Source organism: Lolium perenne, chromosome 3 (assembly GCF_019359855.2).
Source record: "Lolium perenne isolate Kyuss_39 chromosome 3, Kyuss_2.0, whole genome shotgun sequence".
Classification (NCBI taxonomy): Eukaryota; Viridiplantae; Streptophyta; class Magnoliopsida; order Poales; family Poaceae; genus Lolium; species Lolium perenne.
Genome location: NC_067246.2, coordinates 171,191,518 through 171,214,522, shown reverse-complemented (window position 1 = coordinate 171,214,522; position 23,005 = coordinate 171,191,518).

Genomic DNA, 23,005 nt, shown 5'->3' with positions numbered 1-23,005 from the left:
CCGCTCCTTTTTTCAACAGGTGGCCAAAAATGTTGTCTTTGTTCATATATTCACATGAGGCCCCATGTTTAGATGGGCTTCATTTTCTTTTTATCAGCAATTTTGGGATGTAGTAAAAAATAATCTCATGGTTATGTTTTTAGACTTTCATGAAGGCAAACTAGATTTATTTAGGTTAAATTTTGCCATCCTTACTTTAATTTCCAAAGAAGTTGATTCAAGTAACATGAAAAAAATTAGGTCTATTAGTTTACTTAACTATGAATTAAGATTTTCAATAAAGTGCTTACTAGTAGATTGGTTGTCCTTATGAATATTAGAACTGCAATTAATCAATCAGCCTTTATCAAAGACAGATTCATTTCAGAGAGTGTAGTCATAGCTCATGAGACCATACATTAAATCATTCATGACAAAACTCAAGGACTGGTAATTAAATTATACTATGAGAAAGCCTTTGATAAAGTTGATTTAGATTTTTTGCTAGATTTAACGCATAAAAGAGCTCATGTCCTAAATTTCTAAATTTAATTAAGGTTGTTGTTTCAAATGGATCTACAGGATTCAAACTAAACAGTTCAATTGGCAACTTCTTTGTAACCGGAAAAGGTTTGAGGTAGGAGATCTCTGTTCCCCACTTTTGTTTAGTTTAGTGGTTGGTGGGTTCACTAGAATGTTAATTAAAGCATTCAGTGCAAATTTTATTGAAGGACTATGCTCTGATCTTTTTCTGATGGAGATAGTGCACTAGGGTCAAGTAATAAAATAGTATTTATTATTGTATCTCAATAGTTTATAATAATTTCGTGTCATGCTATATAACTGTATTGATAGGAAATATTGGTACACGTGTACTTTTGTAAACAAACGAGGGTTCCTAGTAAGCATACGCAAACTAGTTCATTGAGGTTAATCGATGATCGAGGTTTCCCGATCATGGGCACACACGTCGTTGACAATGAAGATCATTAGGAAAATGGTATGATGTACTTACCCAACATATAAGTATTGTAACGTGGTCATGTCAGTAAGTTTAATGTTACGATGTTTATAAAGTGTAGACACCTAAATCTCATTAGACCGTGAAATCATATCTAATCGCTATCATCGGAGGCTGCTCGGATTGCATCAAACGGCATTTCGTGACAGGGTGATCATAAAGGTGTTCTCGTGTATTCCTAAGGAGTAGGTTGAGGCGTACGTGTCAAGAGCGGGATTTGTTCATCCGCGTGAGGAATAAATACTCTGGGCCCACTCGGTGACATTATATCCATAAAGTTGTGCGGCATATGACTAGGTCATGGTGATGGAATCACTCGGGGACGAGTTCGATGGCATTGTCGGTAACTAGATCGAACTAGGTATTGTGATATCGGTGATCATATCTCGGACAGTACCGGTATTGAAGAACAAAGAGAATGGGACTTGACATAATGGTTCAAACGACGAACACATCTTCGTACAAATACACGGGGGTCATTATTGTTCTCCAGAACACATTGGTGATCATTGATCGGAGAGGTATCTCGATCATGCATGTGCTGTTCTCGAACTGTAAGGTAACACACTTAAGGGTTCATCGAAACTAAAGATTATTTTGGATTCATCGGAAATGGAGAGAGATCCGGAAAGGGTTCCGGGAGTATCCGAAAGATGTTCGGAGTGGTTCGAGACGTGTCTCGGATCATCGTCAATTAAATAATATGTTAATCAAATGAATTAATATATTAAAATGTCATTTATTTAATTAAAAAGGGCCCCTACACCTAAATGGAACCTCCCAGAAGGGAAGCGCATTAAGGAAGGGTAGTCGGCCCCCTTTGGCCAAAGGGAGGCCGGTCGGGCCAAGGTGGGGCGGGGCCAAAGAGGGGGTCAGCCGGCGCACCACCACTCCCTACCGTTTTGTCCCACCTTGCCAACCCTGCACTACCAGAAAACAGGCAATCAGTGGCGCACCACTTTTTGCCATCAGTGGCGCACTAGTGGTGCGCCACTACTATCACGCCACTGCTAAAAATTAGTACTGGCGCACCACTTGGTGCGCCACTGATATGGGCACTACAGCAATGGCGCACCTCTCTTCGTCATTAGCATGCGCCACTGCTAAGTTTTTTTTCATTAAAAAAAATACAGGCTGGCCGCCTGGCCAACACATCTGGCCAACACATCCATGTACTGCGGGTTGATTTTAACTATTACAGGAGGCTGGACGCAAAAACGTCAGAACTAAATCTAGATTCACATCTCAAATATTACAGGGGTCTAATGGCAAAAATATCAGATCCAGATCGGGATCTTGGGCGCGAGGGTTGGATCCGCCATCTTGAACGTTGTCGTCCACTGGTGGCGGCGGCGGCTGGTGTCGGTGGCGGCGGCGGCTGGTGTCGGCGGCGGCGACTGGCCAGCTAGTGGAGCAGGTTCGTGGCCAACACCGTCGAGAACCCGCGCCTCTCGAGCGCCTCCACGTCGTACGCCGAGGTCGGGAGCTGTGGCCTTGTTCCGTAGCGCTGTTCGGGTCGCCAGGTCGGAGTAGGACGCAGCGCCCGACGACCGCGCCACAACGCTTGCCCTGTCCGCCGCGCCCGCGTAGGGCTGCTGCCGCGGGGGCAGCCGCAGTGGGACGCGCACGAGCTGAAACGGCGGCTGCTGCGGAGGCTGGTCGGCGAGACGCGCGGGAGTGCCGACGGCTACTGCCGCGGAAGCAGGGCGGGCAAGACGCGCGCGAGCAGGAGCAGCGGCTGTCGCGGAGGACGGCCGGCGAACGAGAGATAGTGACGACGGCGGCTGTTGAGCAGGCCGTCCGGCGAGACGCGCGGAAGTGGAGACGCGGCTCTCACGGTGGCTGGCTAGCTAGATGCGCTCGAGTGGCGGCCGCTTCGTCGGAGCCTTTGCAGACTCACCGTAGAGGAGAAGAGATGGAGAATTATTGGTTGGAGAGAGGAGAGAGGAGAACGGTGGAGAATTATTGGAAAGAGGTGTGGTCGGTGGGGGGACGCGTGGATGGAGAATAATTGATTTGGTCCCGCGCGAGAAGAGCCACCACGTTTCAGACTTGTGCCATAGGATTTCTTTACTGCTACTGTACTAATTGAAGTCATGGACGGGTCGGTAGTTGAAATAGTGCGCGACTGCTATTTAAGATAGTAGTGGCGCATGTGTATGTGGTGCTCCACTGCTAATCCTAGACCCTATTTATAATCTAGTCTCATATGGGGTGCGGCATTGCTATGTGAGATAACAGTGGCACACCAGTAAGAGGTGCGCCACTGGTAAGCTTGGAGGAGAGGTGGGCTCTGGCAGATCTATAGTGGTGGCGCACCAAAAAAGAGGTGCGCCACTGTTATTTTTCTATCAGTGGGGCACCACTTTTCGGTGCGCCACTGGTAACTAGTAGTGGCGCACTACTTTTGACGTGCGCCACTGATACACTTCTTACGGCTAGGCCTTTTCCTAGTAGTGCTGGAGTCGTAGTCCCCCTTTGCCCCATATATATAGTGGCTAGGTGGAGGGATCAAAATACACAATAAATAGAGAAACCTCTCTCTCTCTCTGCTATGGGGTTGCCCGATCTTCTCAGTAAGCGACGGGTGGTGATGAACACATGATGGTAGCAGCGGATGGAATCGATGATGATGAGGAGGATAACTTGTATGACGCCGACGAAGTCTCTCGATTGATTCATGTCGCCAATGTAACAGCTCTCAACCCTGCAATATATTCGCAACTCCACAGACTTGCGCACGTAGCCGTCGACCACGAAGCGGTAGATTGCAATCTTCTAATCCCCAATGAAACAGCAGATCACACAAACTTTCAGTAGCATAAAACTCCAGATCGCAACAAATTAGAGAATTGGGGAACAATAGTTTTGCTTAGCAAACAACTATGAACTAGGGTTTATCTTAAACGTGGTCTAAAGCAGCTAGGGGGCGTCCTGGGCGCTTATATAGGCGTCCGGGACGACTACTGGTCGAAAAGATACAAGAATAACTGACCCAGATTAGATCTGGTCGAGACAGACTCGGACAGGGCCGGTCTGGAATCCGGTTGACCGGGCCTGGGACCGGGATGGCCGGTCTAAACCGGGCCTGGGACCGGGTAGCAACCGGAAGTGTCGCAGAACTTCGTCTGGTTGGCGCCAGTACGACGCCCGGTTGGCGCCGGGGTGAATCCGGTCTGCCGCCCGGTTGAACCGGGCCAGGGACCGGGCGCGCCGGCGTGGCGGCCGGTCTGACCGGGTGCTGGGCCGGCCTGGACTTCTTCTTCTCCTCTCGCGCATGCCTCCCGCTCCTCCCTCGCGCGTCCATGAGATATCTTCATGTCCAGCTCCATGTCCAGCTTCACGTCCTTCTTCACGTCCAACTGCTCCTCTCCTCCTCGTGCGATGCTTGTCTCATCTTCATACCTGATGATACATAAGTAACAAGACTTAGGCAGTATAAAGTTCTCATCAATCAAGGTATCGTTTAGGAACAAGTTCACCTGTTGTTTAAGTAGCTTCGCACGAGCCCTTGTAATAGGTCCAATCCGAACTTCATCGGACTTGAGCTTCACAGCAGGTTCATCTTCATTTGGCAATGACGGAGGTAGTGGTGTAGTAGGGATGTCCTCATCATCTCCCCCCCTTCAAACCTCGACGCTCCAAGGTCTTCTCCGTCATATGTGTAGGATAACGTTGCATAGAAAACAAAAAAATTCCTACCGCGAACACGCAATCCAAGCCAAGATGCAATCACCAAACCCTGCAAAAACAATAATGATCATCTCATACATATTCATCATCACATTATGGCCATATCACATCACCAAACCCTGCAAAAACAAGTTAGACGTCTCTAATTTGGTTTGCATATTTTACGTGGTTTAGGGTTTTCGATAGAGATCTAATCTACCTACGAACATGAACCACAACGTTGATACTAATGTTGTCAATAGAAGAGTAAATTGAATCTTCACTATAGTAGGAGAGACAGACACCCGCAAAGCCTCTTATGCAATACAAGTTGCATGTCGAACGAGGAACAAGTCTCATGAACGCGGTCATGTAAAGTTAGTCCGAGCCGCTTCATCCCACTATGCCGTAAAGATGCAAAGTACTCAAACTAAAGATAACAAGAGCATCAACGCCCACAAAACCATTGTGTTCTACTCGTGAAACCATCTATGCATAGACACGGCTATGATACCACTGTAGGATAACGTTGCATAGAAAACAAAAAATTTCCTACCGCGAACACGCAATCCAAGCCAAGATGCAATCTAGAAGACGGTAGCAACGAGGGGATTATCGAGTCTCACCCTTGAAGAGATTCCAAATCCTACAAGATGAGGCTCTTGTTGCTGCGGTAGACGTTCACTTGCCGCTTGCAAAAGCGCGTAGAAGATCTTGATCACGGCGCCACGAACGGGCAGCACCTCCGTACTCGGTCACACGCTCGGTTGTTGATGAAGACGACGTCCACCTCCCCGTTCCAGCGGGCAGCGGAAGTAGTAGCTCCTCTTGAATCCGACAGCACGACGGCGTGGTGTCGGTGGTGGTGGAGAAATCCGGCGGAGCTTCGCTAAGCGTGCGGGATGTGGTGGAGGAGAGAGGCCGCTAGGGTTTGGGAGAGGGGGGCGCCGGCCATCTAGGTGGTGCGGCCACCTTGGTGTTGTTGGGGTGGCCGGCCCCCTCCCCTTGGCCCTCATTATATAGGTGGAACACCCAAGAGTTGGTCTACAAGTCTTCGAATAAGACCCCAAACCAAAACCTTCCATAACACATGAAACCTACCCAAGCTAGGACTCCCACTAGAGGTGGGATTCCCATCTTCCTTGGGAGGGGGTGGCCGGCCCCCCTTGGGGAGTCCACTTGGGACTCCTCCCCCTTAGGGTTGGCCGGCCATGGGAGGTGGAGTCCCACCGGGACTCCGCCTTCCTTAGTGGTTTCTTCCGGACTTTTCTAGAACCTTCTAGAACCTTCCATAGAACCTTACCGATCATATTAAAAATTATAAAATGACTTCCTATATATGAATCTTATTCTCCGACCATTCCGGGACTCCTCGTGATGTCCGGGATCTCATCCGGGACTCCGAACAAATATTCGAACTCCATTCCATATTCAAGTTCTACCATTTCAACATCCAACTTTAAGTGTGTCACCCTACGGTTCGCGAACTATGCGGACATGGTTGAGTACTCACTCCGACCAATAACCAATAGCGGGATCTGGAGATCCATAATGGCTCCCACATATTCAACGATGACTTTAGTGATCGAATGAACCATTTACATACGATACCAATTCCCTTTGTCACGCGATATTTTACTTGTCCGAGGTTTGATCATCGGTATCACTCTATACCTTGTTCAACCTCGTCTCCTGACAAGTACTCTTTACTCGTACCGTGGTATGTGGTCTCTTATGAACTTATTCATATGCTTGCAAGACATTAGATGACATTCCACCGAGAGGGCCTAGAGTATATCTATCCGTCATCGGGATGGACAAATCCCACTGTTGATCCATATGCCTCAACTCATACTTTCCGGATACTTAATCCCACCTTTATAACCACCCATTTACGCAGTGGCGTTTGGTGTAATCAAAGTACCTTTCCGGTATAAGTGATTTACATGATCTCATGGTCATAAGGACTAGGTAACTATGTATCGAAAGCTTATAGCAAATAACTCAATGACGTGATCTTATGCTATGCTTAATTGGGTGTGTCCATTACATCATTCATACAATGATATAACCTTGTTATTAATAACATCCAATGTTCATGATTATGAAACTAATCATCCATTAATCAACAAGCTAGTTAAGAGGCATACTAGGGACTCTTTGTTGTTTACATATCACACATGTACTAATGTTTCGGTTAATACAATTATAGCATGGTATATAAACATTTATCATAAACATAAAGATATATAATAATAACCACTTTATTATTGCCTCTAGGGCATATCTCCTTCAATATGGTGTCAAATCAGCAACATTGAAAGAATTACTGACACCAAACTCATCAAGTGGAAGATCTATCGAGTATGCATTATCGTTGATCTTGGCAAGCACTTTGTAAGGACCAGCACCACGAGGAAGCAACTTGGACTTCCGCAGCTTCGGGAACCTATCCTTGCAAAAGTGTACCCAGACCATATCACCAGGCTTGAACAACATCTCCTTGCGCTTCTTGTTCATCCTTGTAGCATTGCTCTTGCCTTTCTTCTCTATCAACTCTTTAGTCTTCACATGGATCTTTCGCACAAAATCTGCCCTCTTGGATGCCTCCATATTAACTCGCTCATGTATGGGCAAAGGCAACAAGTCAAGTGGAGTAATGGGTTTGAAACCATACACCACCTAAAAAGGACACAGCTCCGTGGTAGAATGCACCGCCCTGTTGTAAGCAAACTCCACATAGGGCAAACACTCTTCCCACTCCTTCAGATTCTTCTTCATCATGGATCTCAATAGTTGTGACAAGGTTCGATTCACCACCTCAGTTTGACCATCAGTTCGGGGATGACAAGTAGTACTGAAAAGTAGCTTTGTCCCCAGCTTCCCCCAAAATGTCTTCCAGAAGTAGCTCATGAACTTTACATCATGATCAGAAACAATAGTCTTCGGGACTTGATGTCTACGGGTGCTTCTATTCTTGTAGACAGTGTTGGGCCTCCAAGAGCAGAGGTTTGTAGAACAGCAGCAAGTTTCCCTTAAGTGGATCACCCAAGGTTTATCGATCTCAGGGAGGAAGAGGTCAAAGATATCCCTCTCAAGCAACCCTGCAACCACAAAGCAAGAAGTCTCTTGTGTCCCCAACACACCAAATACACTTGTCAGATGTATAGGTGCACTAGTTCGGCGAAGAGATAGTGAAATGCAAGTAATATGGATGTATATGAGTGATAATAGCAATCTGAATAAAATATGGCAGCGAGTAAACATGCAACAAAACAGTAAACAAACGGAGATTCGATGCTTGGAAGCAAGGCCTAGGGATCCTGCTTTCACTAGTGGACACTCTCAACAATGATCACATAATAGAACCACTCTACACTCTGTTATTGGATGATGAACACCACTAATTGTGTAGGATTACACGAACCCTCAATGCCGGAGTTAACAAGCTCCACAATATTCGATATTCATATTTAAATAACCTTAGAGTGCAAGATAGATCAACACAATTACACCGAGAACTAACATAGCATGCACACTGTCGCCATCATACTATGAAGGAGGCATAGATCACATCAATACTATCATAGCAATAGTTAACTTCATAATCTACAAGAGATTACAATCATAACCTACGCCAAGTGCTACACGATGCACACACTGTCATCATTACACCGTGCAAGAGGAATAGAGTACTTTAATAACATCACTAGAGTAGCACATAGATGATATTCAACTAGATCACATAAAGAGAGAGATGAACCACATAGCTACAGCGGAGCCCTCAGCCCCGGGGGTGAATTACTCCATCCTCATCATGGAGACAGCGATGGCGGTGAAGATGGCGGTGGAGACGGCGGTGGAGATGACTCCGGGGGCAATTCCCCGTCCCGGCGGCGTGCCGGAACAGAGACTTCTGTCCCCCGAATTGGAGTTTCGCGATGGCGGCGGCTCTGGATGGTTTTCTCTGGTTTCGTCGAACGGGGTCGAGGATTTAGGTCAGGGACGACTAAATAGGCGAAGAGGCGGAGTCGGAGGGGCCACAGGGGGGCCACACACTAGGGGGGCGCGCCCCCCCTTGGCCGCGCCGCCCTGTGGGGTGGGGCCCCCTGGCTCCACTCTGGCCCTTCTTCGGTGCTCTGGAAGCTTCCGGGAATTCTAAGATCTTCGGTGTTGATTTCATCCGATTCCGAGAATATTTCCTTAATTGGGTGTGTCCATTACATCATTCATACAATGATATAACCTTGTTATTAATAACATCCAATGTTCATGATTATGAAACTAATCATCCATTAATCAACAAGCTAGTTAAGAGGCATACTAGGGACTCTTTGTTGTTTACATATCACACATGTACTAATGTTTCGGTTAATACAATTATAGCATGGTATATAAACATTTATCATAAACATAAAGATATATAATAATAACCACTTTATTATTGCCTCTAGGGCATATCTCCTTCAGTCTCCCACTTGCACTAGAGTCAATAATCTAGATTATATTGTAATATACCTAACACCCATGGCATTCTGGTGTTGGTCATGCTTTGCCCTAGGGAGAGCTTTAGTCAACGGATCTGCTACATTCAGGTCAGTGTGTACTTTGCAAATCTTTACTTCTCCATCTTCGATGTACTCACGAATCGAGTGGTAACGCAGCTTGATATGCTTCAGCCTCTTGTGTGACCTTGGTTCTTGTGCATTGGCGATGGCACCCATGTTATCACAGTAAATGATTAATGGGTCCAATGCACTAGGAACCACACCGAGCTCTACAATGAACCTCTTCATCCATACCGCTTCTGATGAAGCCTCCGGCTGCTATGTACTCGATTCTGTTGAAGACTTCGCCACCGTGCAATCGCTTCGAGCTTGCCCACCATCGCAAAGCACCATTCAATATAAACACGTACCCAGACTGTGACTTAGAGTCATCAGGATCAGTGTTCCAACTTGCATCGGTGTAACCACTTACAACGAGCTCTTGGTCACCTCCATAACAAAGAAACATATCCTTAGTTCTTTTCAAGTACTTCAGGATATTCTTGACCGCTGTCCAGTGTTCCATTCCTAGATCACTTTGATATCTGCTAGTCAAACTAACAACATGTGCTATATCCGGTCTTGTACATAGCATGGCATACATGATAGATCCTACTGCCGAGGCATAGGGGATATTACTCATCCTTTCTCTTTCTTCTGCCGTAGCCGGTCCTTGAGTCTTACTCAAGACCTTGCCTGGTAACATAGGTAAGAACCCTTTCTTACTTTCCTCCATTCTAAACTTCTTTAGAATCTTGTCCAGATATGTACTCTGTGATAGCCCTATTAGGCGTCTTGATCTATCTCTATAAATCTTGATGCCTAATATATGCGATGCTTCACCAAGGTCTTTCATTGAAAAACTATTATTCAAATAACCTTTTACACTACTTAATAGTTCTATATCATTCCCAATAAATAATATGTCATCTACATATAATATCAGGAATGCTACAGAGCTCCCACTCACTTTCTTGTAAATACAGGCCTCTCCATGACACTGTATAAACCTGAAGTCTTTGATCACCTTATCAAAACGTCGGTTCCAACTTCTTGATGCTTGCTTCAGTCCATAGATTGAACGCTGAAGTTTGCATACTTTGTCAGCATTTTTAGGATCGACAAAACCTTTGGGTTGTACCATATACAACTCTTCCTCAATGTCTCCATTAAGGAACGCCGTTTTGACATCCATCTGCCAAATCTCATAATCGAAAAATGCAGCTATTGCTAACAAATCCTCACAGATTTTAGCTTCGCTACATGTGAGAAAGTCTCATCGTAGTCAACTCCTTGAATTTGTCGGAAACCCTTTGCGATAAGTCGAGCTTTATAGACAGTAATATTACCATCAGCATCTTTTTTTCTCTTGAAGATCCATTTATTCTCGACAGCCTTTCGGCTATCAGGTAAGTCTACCAAAGTCCATACTTTGTTATCATACATGGATCCCATTTCGGATTTCATGGCTTCTTGCCATTTGTTGGAATCTGGGCTCATCATCGCTTCTTCATACGTCGCAGGGTCCTCATCATTGTTATCCACAATCATGACATTTAGACAAGGATCATACCAATCAGGAGTGGCACGTTCCCTTGTCGATCTGCGAGGTTCAGTAGTTTCCTCGTTCGAAGTTTCATGATCATTATCATTAGCTTCCTCTGTTGCCGGTGTAGGCGGTACAGGTACAACTTCCGGTACTGCGCTACTCTGATCAACGAGTATAGATTCATCAATCTCATCGAGTTCTACTTTTCTTCCAGTCACTTCTTTAGTGAGAAATTCTTTCTCAAGAAAGGTTCCGTTCTTAGCAACAAAATTTTTGCCTTCGGATTTGTGATAGAAAGTGTACCCTATAGTTTCCTTAGGGTATCCTATGAAGACGCATTTCTCCGCTTTGGGTTCTAGTTTGTCCGGTTGTAACTTCTTTACATAGGCTTCGCAACCCCAAACTTTCAGGAACGACAGCTTAGGTTTCTTATTAAACCATAATTCATACGGTGTCGTTTCTACGGATTTTGATGGTGCTCTATTTAAAGTGAATGCGGCTGTCTCTAATGCATAACTCCAAAATGATAACGGCAAATCAGTAAGAGACATCATAGAACGAACCATATCTAAGAGAGTTCGATTACGACGTTCGGACACACCGTTTCGTTGTGGTGTTCCCGGCGGTGTCAATTGTGAAAGTATTCCGCATTTCTTTAAATGCATGCCAAACTCATAACTCAGATATTCACCTCCACGATCAGATCGTAGAAATTTAATCTTCTTGTTACGTTGATTTTCTACTTCACTTTGGAATTTCTTAAACTTCTCGAAAGTTTCGGATTTATGTTTCATGAAATAGATATACCCATATCTACTCAGATCATCTGTGAAGGTTAGAACATAACGATAACCACCGCGCGATGCTACGCTCATTGGTCCGCACACATCGGTATGTATGATTTCCAATAAGTCAGTAGCTCGCTCCATCATACCAGAAAATGGAGTCTTAGTCATTTTTCCCATTAGACATGCTTCGCATCTATCAAGTGACTCAAAGTCAAGTGATTCAAGTAATCCATCAGTATGGAGTTTCTTCATACGTTTCACTCCAATATGACCAAGACGACAAGTACACATATAAGTAGAATTATCATTCAATTTAATTCGCTTAGCATCAATGTTATGTATATGCGTATCACTACTATCGAGATCTAACAGAAATAAGCCATTCTTTTCTGGTGCTCGACCATAAAAGATATTATTCATAAAAATAGAACAACCATTATTCTCAGATTTGAATGAATAACCGTCTTGCATTAAACAAGATCCAGATATAATGTTCATGCTCAACGCGGGTACAAAATAACAATTATTTAGGCTTAAAACTAATCCCGAAGGTAGATGTAGAGGAAGTGTGCCGACAACGATCACATCGACTTTGGATCCGTTTCCAACGCGCATCATCACTTCATCTTTCAGTAGTCTTCGTTTATTATTTAGTTCCTGTTTCGAGTTACAAATATGAGCAACCGAACCAAGATCAAATACCCAGTGTACTAGAACGAGAACCGATGAGATAAACATCTATAACATGTATATCAGATATACCTTCTTTCTTCTTCTTGACAAGGCCGCTCTTCAGATCAGCCGGATACTTGGAGCAATTACGCTTCCGGTGTCCCTTCTCCTTGCGTAATAGCACTCGGCATCGTGCTTAGGGCCGTTCTTAGGTTTCATAGGAGGCGTGGCAGCTTTCTTGCCACCCTTCTTGAATTTTCCCTTAGACTTGCCCTGTTTCTTGAAACTGGTGGTCTTGTTGACCATCAACACTTGGTGCTCTTTCTTGATCTCAATCTCAGCAGCCTTTAGCATGCCAAAGAGTTCATGTAACTCCTTGTTCATGTTCTGCATATTGTAGTTCATCACAAAGTTCTTGTAACTTGGTGGCAGTGATTGAAGGACACGATTAATCCCCAGTCTGTTAGGAATCACTATTCCCAAGTCACTGAGTTTCTTCGCATGCCCGGTCATGGCGAGCATGTGCTCACTAACGGAGCTGCCTTCTTCCATCATACACCAAGAAATGTTTCGATGCTTCATAGCATTCCACGGCCGCATGAGTCTCAAAAATAGCTTTCAGCTCTTTCATCAACTCATGAGGATCGTGGTGCTCAAAACGTTTTTGAAGATCGGATTCCAGATCGCACAGATGGCACACCGAACTTGAGAGTACCGAGTTTTCCGAGTCTCGTAAACAGCTTTTACTTCATCGGTTTCAGTTTCTGCAGGAGGGTCACCTAGCGGTGCATCAAGCACATATTGCAGATTTCCGCCAGAGAGGAAGATCCTCACATGACGGAACCAGTCGGTGAAGTTGCTACCGTTGCTCTTAAGTTTTTCTTTCTCTAGGAACTAGTTAAAATTGATTGGGGACGCCATCTCTACAACATATATTTGCAAAAGTTTAGACTAAGTTTATGACAAATTGAGTTCAAATTTTAATTCAACATAATTAAAAATCTAGGTGAACTCCCACTCAAAACAATATCCCTCGCATTGTCTTAGTGATCACACGAACCAAATACACCGCACCTAAGTCCGATCATCACGAGACAAGGTGTGATTTCAATGGCGAACACTCAAAGTGTTCATCATATCAACCATATGATTCATGCTCTACCTTTCGGTATCACGTGTTCCGAGACCATGTCTGTACATGCTAGGCTCGTCAAGGCCACCTTAGTATCCGCATGTGCAAAACTGTCTTGCACCCGTTGTATGCACTTGTTGATTCTATCACACCCGATCATCACGAGATGCTTCGAACCGACAAGTCTTGGCAACGGTGCTACTAAGGATGAACACTTTATTATCTTGAGATTTTAGTGAGGGATCATCTTATAATGCTACCGTCGCGATCTAAGCAAAATAAGATGCATAAAAGGATTAACATCACATGCAGTTCATATGTGATATGATATGGCCCTTTTGTCTTTGCGCCTTTGATCTTCATCTCCAAAGCACGGACATGATCTCCATCATCTTCGGGCATGATCTCCATCATCGTCGGCGTAGCGTCAAGGTCAATGGTGCCGTCTTCATGATTGTCCTCCATGTAGCAACTATTACAACTACTTTGAAATACTACTCAACATGAAATTTAAAGACAACCATAAGGCTCCTGCCAGTTGCCACAATACAATAATGATCATCTCATACATATTTATCATCACATTATGGCCATATCACATCACCAAACCCTGCAAAAACAAGTTAGACGTCTCTAATTTGGTTTGCATATTTTACGTGGTTTAGGGTTTTCGATAGAGATCTAATCTACCTACGAACATGAACCACAACGTTGATACTAATGTTGTCAATAGAAGAGTAAATTGAATCTTCACTATAGTAGGAGAGACAGACACCCGCAAAGCCTCTTATGCAATACAAGTTGCATGTCGAACGAGGAACAAGTCTCATGAACGAGGTCATGTAAAGTTAGTCCGAGCCGCTTCATCCCACTATGCCGCAAAGATGCAAAGTACTCAAACTAAAGATAACAAGAGCATCAACGCCCACAAAACCATTGTGTTCTACTCGTGAAACCATCTATGCATAGACACGGCTCTGATACCACTGTAGGATAACGTTGCATAGAAAACAAAAAATTTCCTACCGCGAACACGCAATCCAAGCCAAGATGCAATCTAGAAGACGGTAGCAACGAGGGGATTATCGAGTCTCACCCTTGAAGAGATTCCAAATCCTACAAGATGAGGCTCTTGTTGCTGCGGTAGACGTTCACTTGCCGCTTGCAAAAGCGCGTAGAAGATCTTGATCACGGCGCCACGAACGGGCAGCACCTCCGTACTCGGTCACACGCTCGGTTGTTGATGAAGACGACGTCCACCTCCCCGTTCCAGCGGGCAGCGGAAGTAGTAGCTCCTCTTGAATCCGACAGCACGACGGCGTGGTGTCGGTGGTGGTGGAGAAATCCGGCGGAGCTTCGCTAAGCGTGCGGGATGTGGTGGAGGAGAGAGGCCGCTAGGGTTTGGGAGAGGGGGGCGCCGGCCATCTAGGTGGTGCGGCCACCTTGGTGTTGTTGGGGTGGCCGGCCCCCTCCCCTTGGCCCTCATTATATAGGTGGAACACCCAAGAGTTGGTCTACAAGTCTTCGAATAAGACCCCAAACCAAAACCTTCCATAACACATGAAACCTACCCAAGCTAGGACTCCCACTAGAGGTGGGATTCCCACCTTCCTTGGGAGGGGGTGGCCGGCCCCCCTTGGGGAGTCCACTTGGGACTCCTCCCCCTTAGGGTTGGCCGGCCATGGGAGGTGGAGTCCCACCGGGACTCCGCCTTCCTTAGTGGTTTCTTCCGGACTTTTCTAGAACCTTCTAGAACCTTCCATAGAACCTTCCGGATCATTTTAAATCTTATAAAATGACTTCCTATATATGAATCTTATTCTCCGGACCATTCCGGGACTCCTCGTGATGTCCGGGATCTCATCCGGGACTCCGAACAAATATTCGAACTCCATTCCATATTCAAGTTCTACCATTTCAACATCCAACTTTAAGTGTGTCACCCTACGGTTCGCGAACTATGCGGACATGGTTGAGTACTCACTCCGACCAATAACCAATAGCGGGATCTGGAGATCCATAATGGCTCCCACATATTCAACGATGACTTTAGTGATCAAATGAACCATTTACATACGATACCAATTCCCTTTGTCACGCGATATTTTACTTGTCCGAGGTTTGATCATCGGTATCACTCTATACCTTGTTCAACCTCGTCTCCTGACAAGTACTCTTTACTCGTACCGTGGTATGTGGTCTCTTATGAACTTATTCATATGCTTGCAAGACATTAGACGACATTCCACCGAGAGGGCCCAGAGTATATCTATCCATCATCGGGATGGACAAATCCCACTGTTGATCCATATGCCTCAACTCATACTTTCCGGATACTTAATCCCACCTTTATAACCACCCATTTACGCAGTGGCGTTTGGTGTAATCAAAGTACCTTTCCGGTATAAGTGATTTACATGATCTCATGGTCATAAGGACTAGGTAACTATGTATCGAAAGCTTATAGCAAATAACTCAATGACGTGATCTTATGCTATGCTTAATTGGGTGTGTCCATTACATCATTCATACAATGATATAACCTTGTTATTAATAACATCCAATGTTCATGATTATGAAACTAATCATCCATTAATCAACAAGCTAGTTAAGAGGCATACTAGGGACTCTTTGTTGTTTACATATCACACATGTACTAATGTTTCGGTTAATACAATTATAGCATGGTATATAAACATTTATCATAAACATAAAGATATATAATAATAACCACTTTATTATTGCCTCTAGGGCATATCTCCTTCAATATGGTGTCAAATCAGCAACATTGAAAGAATTACTGACACCAAACTCATCAAGTGGAAGATCTATCGAGTATGCATTATCGTTGATCTTGGCAAGCACTTTGTAAGGACCAGCACCACGAGGAAGTAACTTGGACTTCCGTAGCTTCGGGAACCTATCCTTGCAAAAGTGTACCCAGACCATATCACCAGGCTTGAACAACATCTCCTTGCGCTTCTTGTTCATCCTTGTAGCATTGCTCTTGCCTTTCTTCTCTATCAACTCTTTAGTCTTCACATGGATCTTTCGCACAAAATCTGCCCTCTTGGATGCCTCCATATTAACTCGCTCATGTATGGGCAAAGGCAACAAGTCAAGTGGAGTAATGGGTTTGAAACCATACACCACCTAAAAAGGACACAGCTCCGTGGTAGAATGCACCGCCCTGTTGTAAGCAAACTCCACATAGGGCAAACACTCTTCCCACTCCTTCAGATTCTTCTTCATCATGTATCTCAATAGTTGTGACAAGGTTCGATTCACCACCTCAGTTTGACCATCAGTTCGGGGATGACAAGTAGTACTGAAAAGTAGCTTTGTCCCCAGCTTCCCCCAAAGTGTCTTCCAGAAGTAGCTCATGAACTTTACATCATGATCAGAAACAATAGTCTTCGGGACTTGATGTCTACGGGTGCTTCTATTCTTGTAGACAGTGTTGGGCCTCCAAGAGCAGAGGTTTGTAGAACAGCAGCAAGTTTCCCTTAAGTGGATCACCCAAGGTTTATCGATCTCAGGGAGGAAGAGGTCAAAGATATCCCTCTCAAGCAACCCTGCAACCACAAAGCAAGAAGTCTCTTGTGTCCCCAACACACCAAATACACTTGTCAGATGTATAGGTGCACTAGTTCGGCGAAGAGATAGTGAAATGCAAGTAATATGGATGTATATGAGTGATAATAGCAATCTGAATAAAATATGGCAGCGAGTAAACATGCAACAAAACAGTAAACAAACGGAGATTCGATGCTTGGAAGCAAGGCCTAGGGATCCTGCTTTCACTAGTGGACACTCTCAACAATGATCACATAATAGAACCACTCTACACTCTGTTGTTGGATGATGAACACCACTAATTGTGTAGGATTACACGAACCCTCAATGCCGGAGTTAACAAGCTCCACAATATTCGATATTCATATTTAAATAACCTTAGAGTGCAAGATAGATCAACACAATTACACCGAGAACTAACATAGCATGCACACTGTCGCCATCATACTATGAAGGAGGCATAGATCACATCAATACTATCATAGCAATAGTTAACTTCATAATCTACAAGAGATTACAATCATAACCTACGCCAAGTGCTACACGATGCACACACTGTCATCATTACACCGTGCAAGAGGAATAGAGTACTTTAATAACATCACTAGAGTAGCACATAGATGATATTCAACTAGATCACATAAAGAGAGAGATGAACCACATAGCTACAGCGGAGCCCTCAGCCCCGGGGGTGAATTACTCCCTCCTCATCATGGAGACAGCGATGGCGGTGAAGATGGCGGTGGAGACGGCGGTGGAGATGACTCCGGGGGCAATTCCCCGTCCCGGCAGCGTGCCGGAACAGAGACTTCTGTCCCCCGAATTGGAGTTTCGCGATGGCGGCGGCTCTGGATAGTTTTCTCTGGTTTCGTCGAACGGGGTCGAGGATTTAGGTCAGGGACGACTAAATAGGCGAAGAGGCGGAGTCGGAGGGGCCACAGGGGGCCCACACACTAGGGGGGCGCGCCCCCCCTTGGCCGCGCCGCCCTGTGGGGTGGGCCCCCTGGCTCCACTCTGGCCCTTCTTCGGTGCTCTAGAAGCTTCCGGGAATTCTAAGATCTTCGGTGTTGATTTCGTCCGATTCCGAGAATATTTCCTTACTAGGATTTCTGAAACCAAAAACAGCAGAAAACAGCAACTGACCCTTCGGCATCTCGTCAATAGGTTAGTTCCGGAAAACGCATAAAAACGATATAAAGTGTGCATAAAACATGTAGATATCATCAATAATGTGGCATGGAACATAAGAAATTATCGATACGTCGGAGACGTATCAGCATCCCCAAGCTTAGTTCCTGCTCGTCCCGAGTAGGTAAACGATAACAAAGATAATTTCTGGAGTGACATGCCATCATAATCTTGATCATACTATTGTAAGCACATGTAATGAATGCAGCGATCAAAGCAATGGTAAATGCCATGAGTAAACAAACGAATCATATAGCAAAGACTTTTCATGAATAGTACTTTCAAGACAAGCATCAATAAGTCTTGCATAAGAGTTAACTCATAAAGCAATAATTCAAAGTAAAGGTATTGAAGCAACACAAAGGAAGATTAAGTTTCAGCGGTTGCTTTCAACTTGTAACATGTATATCTCATGGATAATTGTCAATGCAAAGTAATATAACAAGTGCAATATGCAAGTATGTAGGAATCAATGCACAGTTCACACAAGTGTTTGCTTCTTGAGATGGAGAGAAATAGGTGAACTGACTCAACATAAAAGTAAAAGAATGGCCCTTCGCAGAGGGAAGCATCGATTGCTATATTTGTGCTAGAGCTTTGATTTTGAAAACATCAAGAGAGTATAAAAGTAAAGTTTTGAGAGGTGTTTGTTGTTGTCAACGAATGGTAGTGGGCACTCTAACCCCCTTGCCAGACAAACCTTCAAAGAGCGGCTCCCATTTTATTTTTATTTTTGGGTGGCACTCCTTCCAACCTTGCTTTCACAAACCATGGCTAACCGAATCCTCGGGTGCCTGCCAACAATCTCATACCATGAAGGAGTGCCTTTTTATTTTAGTTTTATTATGATGACACTCCTCCCCACCTTTGCTTTCTCAAGCCATGGCTAACCGAATCCTTCGGGTGCCGTCCAACAATCACATACCATGGAGGAGTGTCTATTTTTGTTAATTAATTTGGGACTGGGAACCCCATTGCCAGCTCTTTTTGCAAAATTATTGGATAAGCGGATGAAGCCACTAGTCCATTGGTGAAAGTTGCCCAACAAGATTGAAAGATAAACACCACATACTTCCTCATGAGCTATAAAAAATTGACACAAATCAGAGGTGATAAATTTTGAATTGTTTAAAGGTAGCACTCAAGCAATTTACTTTGGAATGGCGGAGAAATACCATGTAGTAGGTAGGTATGGTGGACACAAATGGCATAGTGGTTGGCTCAAGGATTTTGGATGCATGAGAAGTATTCCCTCTCGATACAAGGCTTAGGCTAGCAAGGCTATTTGAAACAAACACAAGTATGAAGCGGTACAACAAAACTTACATAAAAGACATATTGTAAACATTATAAGACTCTACACCGTCTTCCTTGTTGTTCAAACTCTTACTAGGAATTATCTAGACCTTAGAGAGACCAATTATGCAAACCAAAATTTAGCAAGCTCTATGTATTTCTTCATTAATAGGTGCAAAGTATATGATGCAAGAGCTTAAACATGAGCACAACAATTGCCAAGTATCACATTATCCAAGACATTTTACCAATTACTACATGTAGCATTTCCCGTTTCCAACCATATGACAATTAACGAAGCAGTTTCAACCTTCGCCATGAAAATTAAAAGCTAAGAACACATGTGTTCATATGAACCAGCGGAGCGTGTCTCTCTCCCACACAAGCATTTATTCAAACAAAAGCAAAAACAAAAACAAACAGATGCTCCAAGTAAAGTACATAAGATGTGACCGAATAAAAATATAGTTTCAAGGGAGGAACCTGATAATTTGTCGATGAAGAAGGGGATGCCTTGGGCATCCCCAAGCTTAGACGCTTGAGTCTTCTTGAAATATGCAGGGATGAACCACGGGGGCATCCCCAAGCTTAGACTTTTCACTCTTCTTAATCATATATCATCCTCCTCTCTTGACCCTTGAAAACTTCCTCCACACCAAACTCAAAACAAACTCATTAGAGGGTTAGTGCATAATCAAAAATTCACATGTTCAGAGGTGACACAATCATTCTTAACACTTCTGGACATTGCCCAAAGCTTCTGAAAGTTAATGGAACAAAGAAATCCATCCAACATAGCAAAAGAGGCAATGCGAAATAAAAGGCAGAATCTGTCAAAACAGAACAGTCCGTAAAGACGAATTTTATTGATGCACCAGACTTGCTCAAATGAAAATGCTCGAATTGAATGAAAGTTGCGTACATATCTGAGGATCACTCACGTAAATTGGCATAATTTTATGAGTTACCTACAGAGAATTAGGCCCAGATTCGTGACAGCAAGAAATCTGTTTCTGTGCAGTAATCCAAATCTAGTATGAACCTTACTATCAAAGAATTTACTAGGCACAACAATGCAACAAACTAAGATAAGGAGAGGTTGCTACAGTAGTAACAACTTCCAAGACACAAATATAAAACAAAATTACTGTAGCAAAATAAACACATGGGTTATCTCCCAAGAAGTTCTTTCTTTATAGCCATTAAGATGGGCTCAGCAGTTTTAATGATGCACTCGCAAGAAATAGTATTTGAAGCAAAAGAGAGCATCAAGAAGCAAATTCAAAACACATTTAAGTCTAACCCACTTCCTATGCAAAGGAATCTTGTACACAAATGAATTCATGACGAACAAAGTGACAAGCATAAGAGGATAAAACACGAGTAACTTCAAGATTCTCAACATAAAGAGGGGAAACTTAATATTATTAAGATGCATATAACCATGTTTCCCTCTCTCATAATAACTTTCAGTAGCATCATTGATGAAATCCACAATATACCCATCACTTAAAACATTCTTATCATGGTTCATATGCATAGAAGTATCATTAATTTTGGCATAAGAAGAGTTCTTCTCATTAATAGTAATTGGAGCAAGATTATTATCAAGAATTTGAACATGGTAAACAAGTTGCATATTAAGGGAATTGTTTTTGGTAATCCAATCATGACTATGACAAGTTTCATAAGGATAGTTATAACCTATATCATAGCATTCTTTATAATAATCATCAAAGGTCGGAGGCACAGTGTCATCATAAGAAATAGAATAGTTATCTTTCACGGTCGGTTTATTTGTGACCATACCATCATTGTTATTAGAAGGAGATGTATTAAACACATAATGATCAGTAGCAAAAGGATTTTCAAACACCTCTTCCCCAAGCTTAGAGCTTTCTATATCATTATGGGAGGAAGCATGGATAGCACTGATACTATGGCAATTATTATCATCATCATTTTCAGAATTAGTTTCCCAGAGATTTGCAATATCAAAAGTAGTGTGCTCATTCAAATCATGATCACTAATGTATGTAAAGGGCATAGGAAGATCATTGTATTCAGATTCATTATCATAATAATCATTAGGAGCAACATACTTACGGTTACCTAGCGTTATCTCATTCACGCGGGGATATGCCGTTACCTTTTTCTCTTTATTCTCCTTCTTCTTCTTCGTTCCCTTCTTCTTCTTCTTCTTCTTCTCTTCCTTTTCCTCGTTCCCTTCTTTAGGAGGAAGAGGCTTGAAGGGTGGCTTGTCCGCATAACCTGATTTACTTTCAGAAACAATAGAAGAAACTTGGGAAGATTCCTCCTTTTCATTAATTAGTTCAAAACACACAGCGGTCCTATCATATTTTGGCAAGGTGTCATCTTCTAAAATATTTTGTATGTAAGTATTTGTATGGCTATTATCAATGCAATAAGAAAAACACCCATGCAGGACATCATCAATATCAATATCACTCATATGTAACAAAGAGATTTTTCTTGAGAGCTCTTCACACCACAAAAATAAAGTAAGTTCATCATGCTGATTAGGAGTAATTTCATCATCACAATACCAATTTGTAGCACTCATGGGGTTCAAATTATCATTGGAGGAGCATTGAAAATTAAAATGACCCACTTCATGGCAAAGTTCACAAATAAAAGGATAGAGGGCACAAACCTTTTTACCAAGATCATCTAGAGCCCTAGCCCACTTTCTAGTTTTTTCATTAATATGATGGATACAATATTCATCTTCGACTTGATTAATTCCACAAGGTCTATGCATTCCACAAAAATTAACATGCTTATAGGAAGTCTTAGGAGTTTGAGCATGTTTATTGCAATCATTAACAACAATTTCATCCTTCATGCAAGCATATTTAAAAGGTTCATGATACTTATCAAAATTCTTCTTAGGCAATTCAAAATGAGAAGCAAAGGCTTTATAAAGATTTGCAGCAACTTGAGAGTCAAGACCATAAGTAGCACTCATATCTCGAAATTTATCGTATCCATAAAAGCTTCAATGCATTCATAATCATAATTTATACCTGACTCTTTACCTTTGTTGTTCTCCCATCCTTCAGCGTTCTCCTCAATCCGATCAAGAAGATCCCACCTAGCTTCAACCTCCTTGCTTGTGAAAGATCCCTCCGAACAGGCATCCAGATAGTCCTTGTGTTGTCCTGAAAGCCTCGCATAAAAATTGTTAACAATAACATTACGGGGGAGCTCATGAATGGGACATTTGAGCATTAGTGACTTCAATCTCCCCCACGCTTGAGAAACACTCTCTCCATCACGGGGATAAAAGTTATAAATATAATTCCTATCAATATGCACTTCATAAGGAGGATAAAATTTAGAGTAAAAGAGAGATACAATTTCCTCCCAACCAAGAGAATGACTATTCTTCAGCAATTTATACCAATGCGCCGCTTTACCAGATAGCGAAATAGAGAATAGCTTCTTCCTCACTTCATCCATAGAGATACCTGCACACTTGAATAACCCGCATAATTCATGTAAAAACAGTAAATGGTCTCCAGGATGGACAGTTCCATCCCCTTCATAGCGGTTATCAATAAC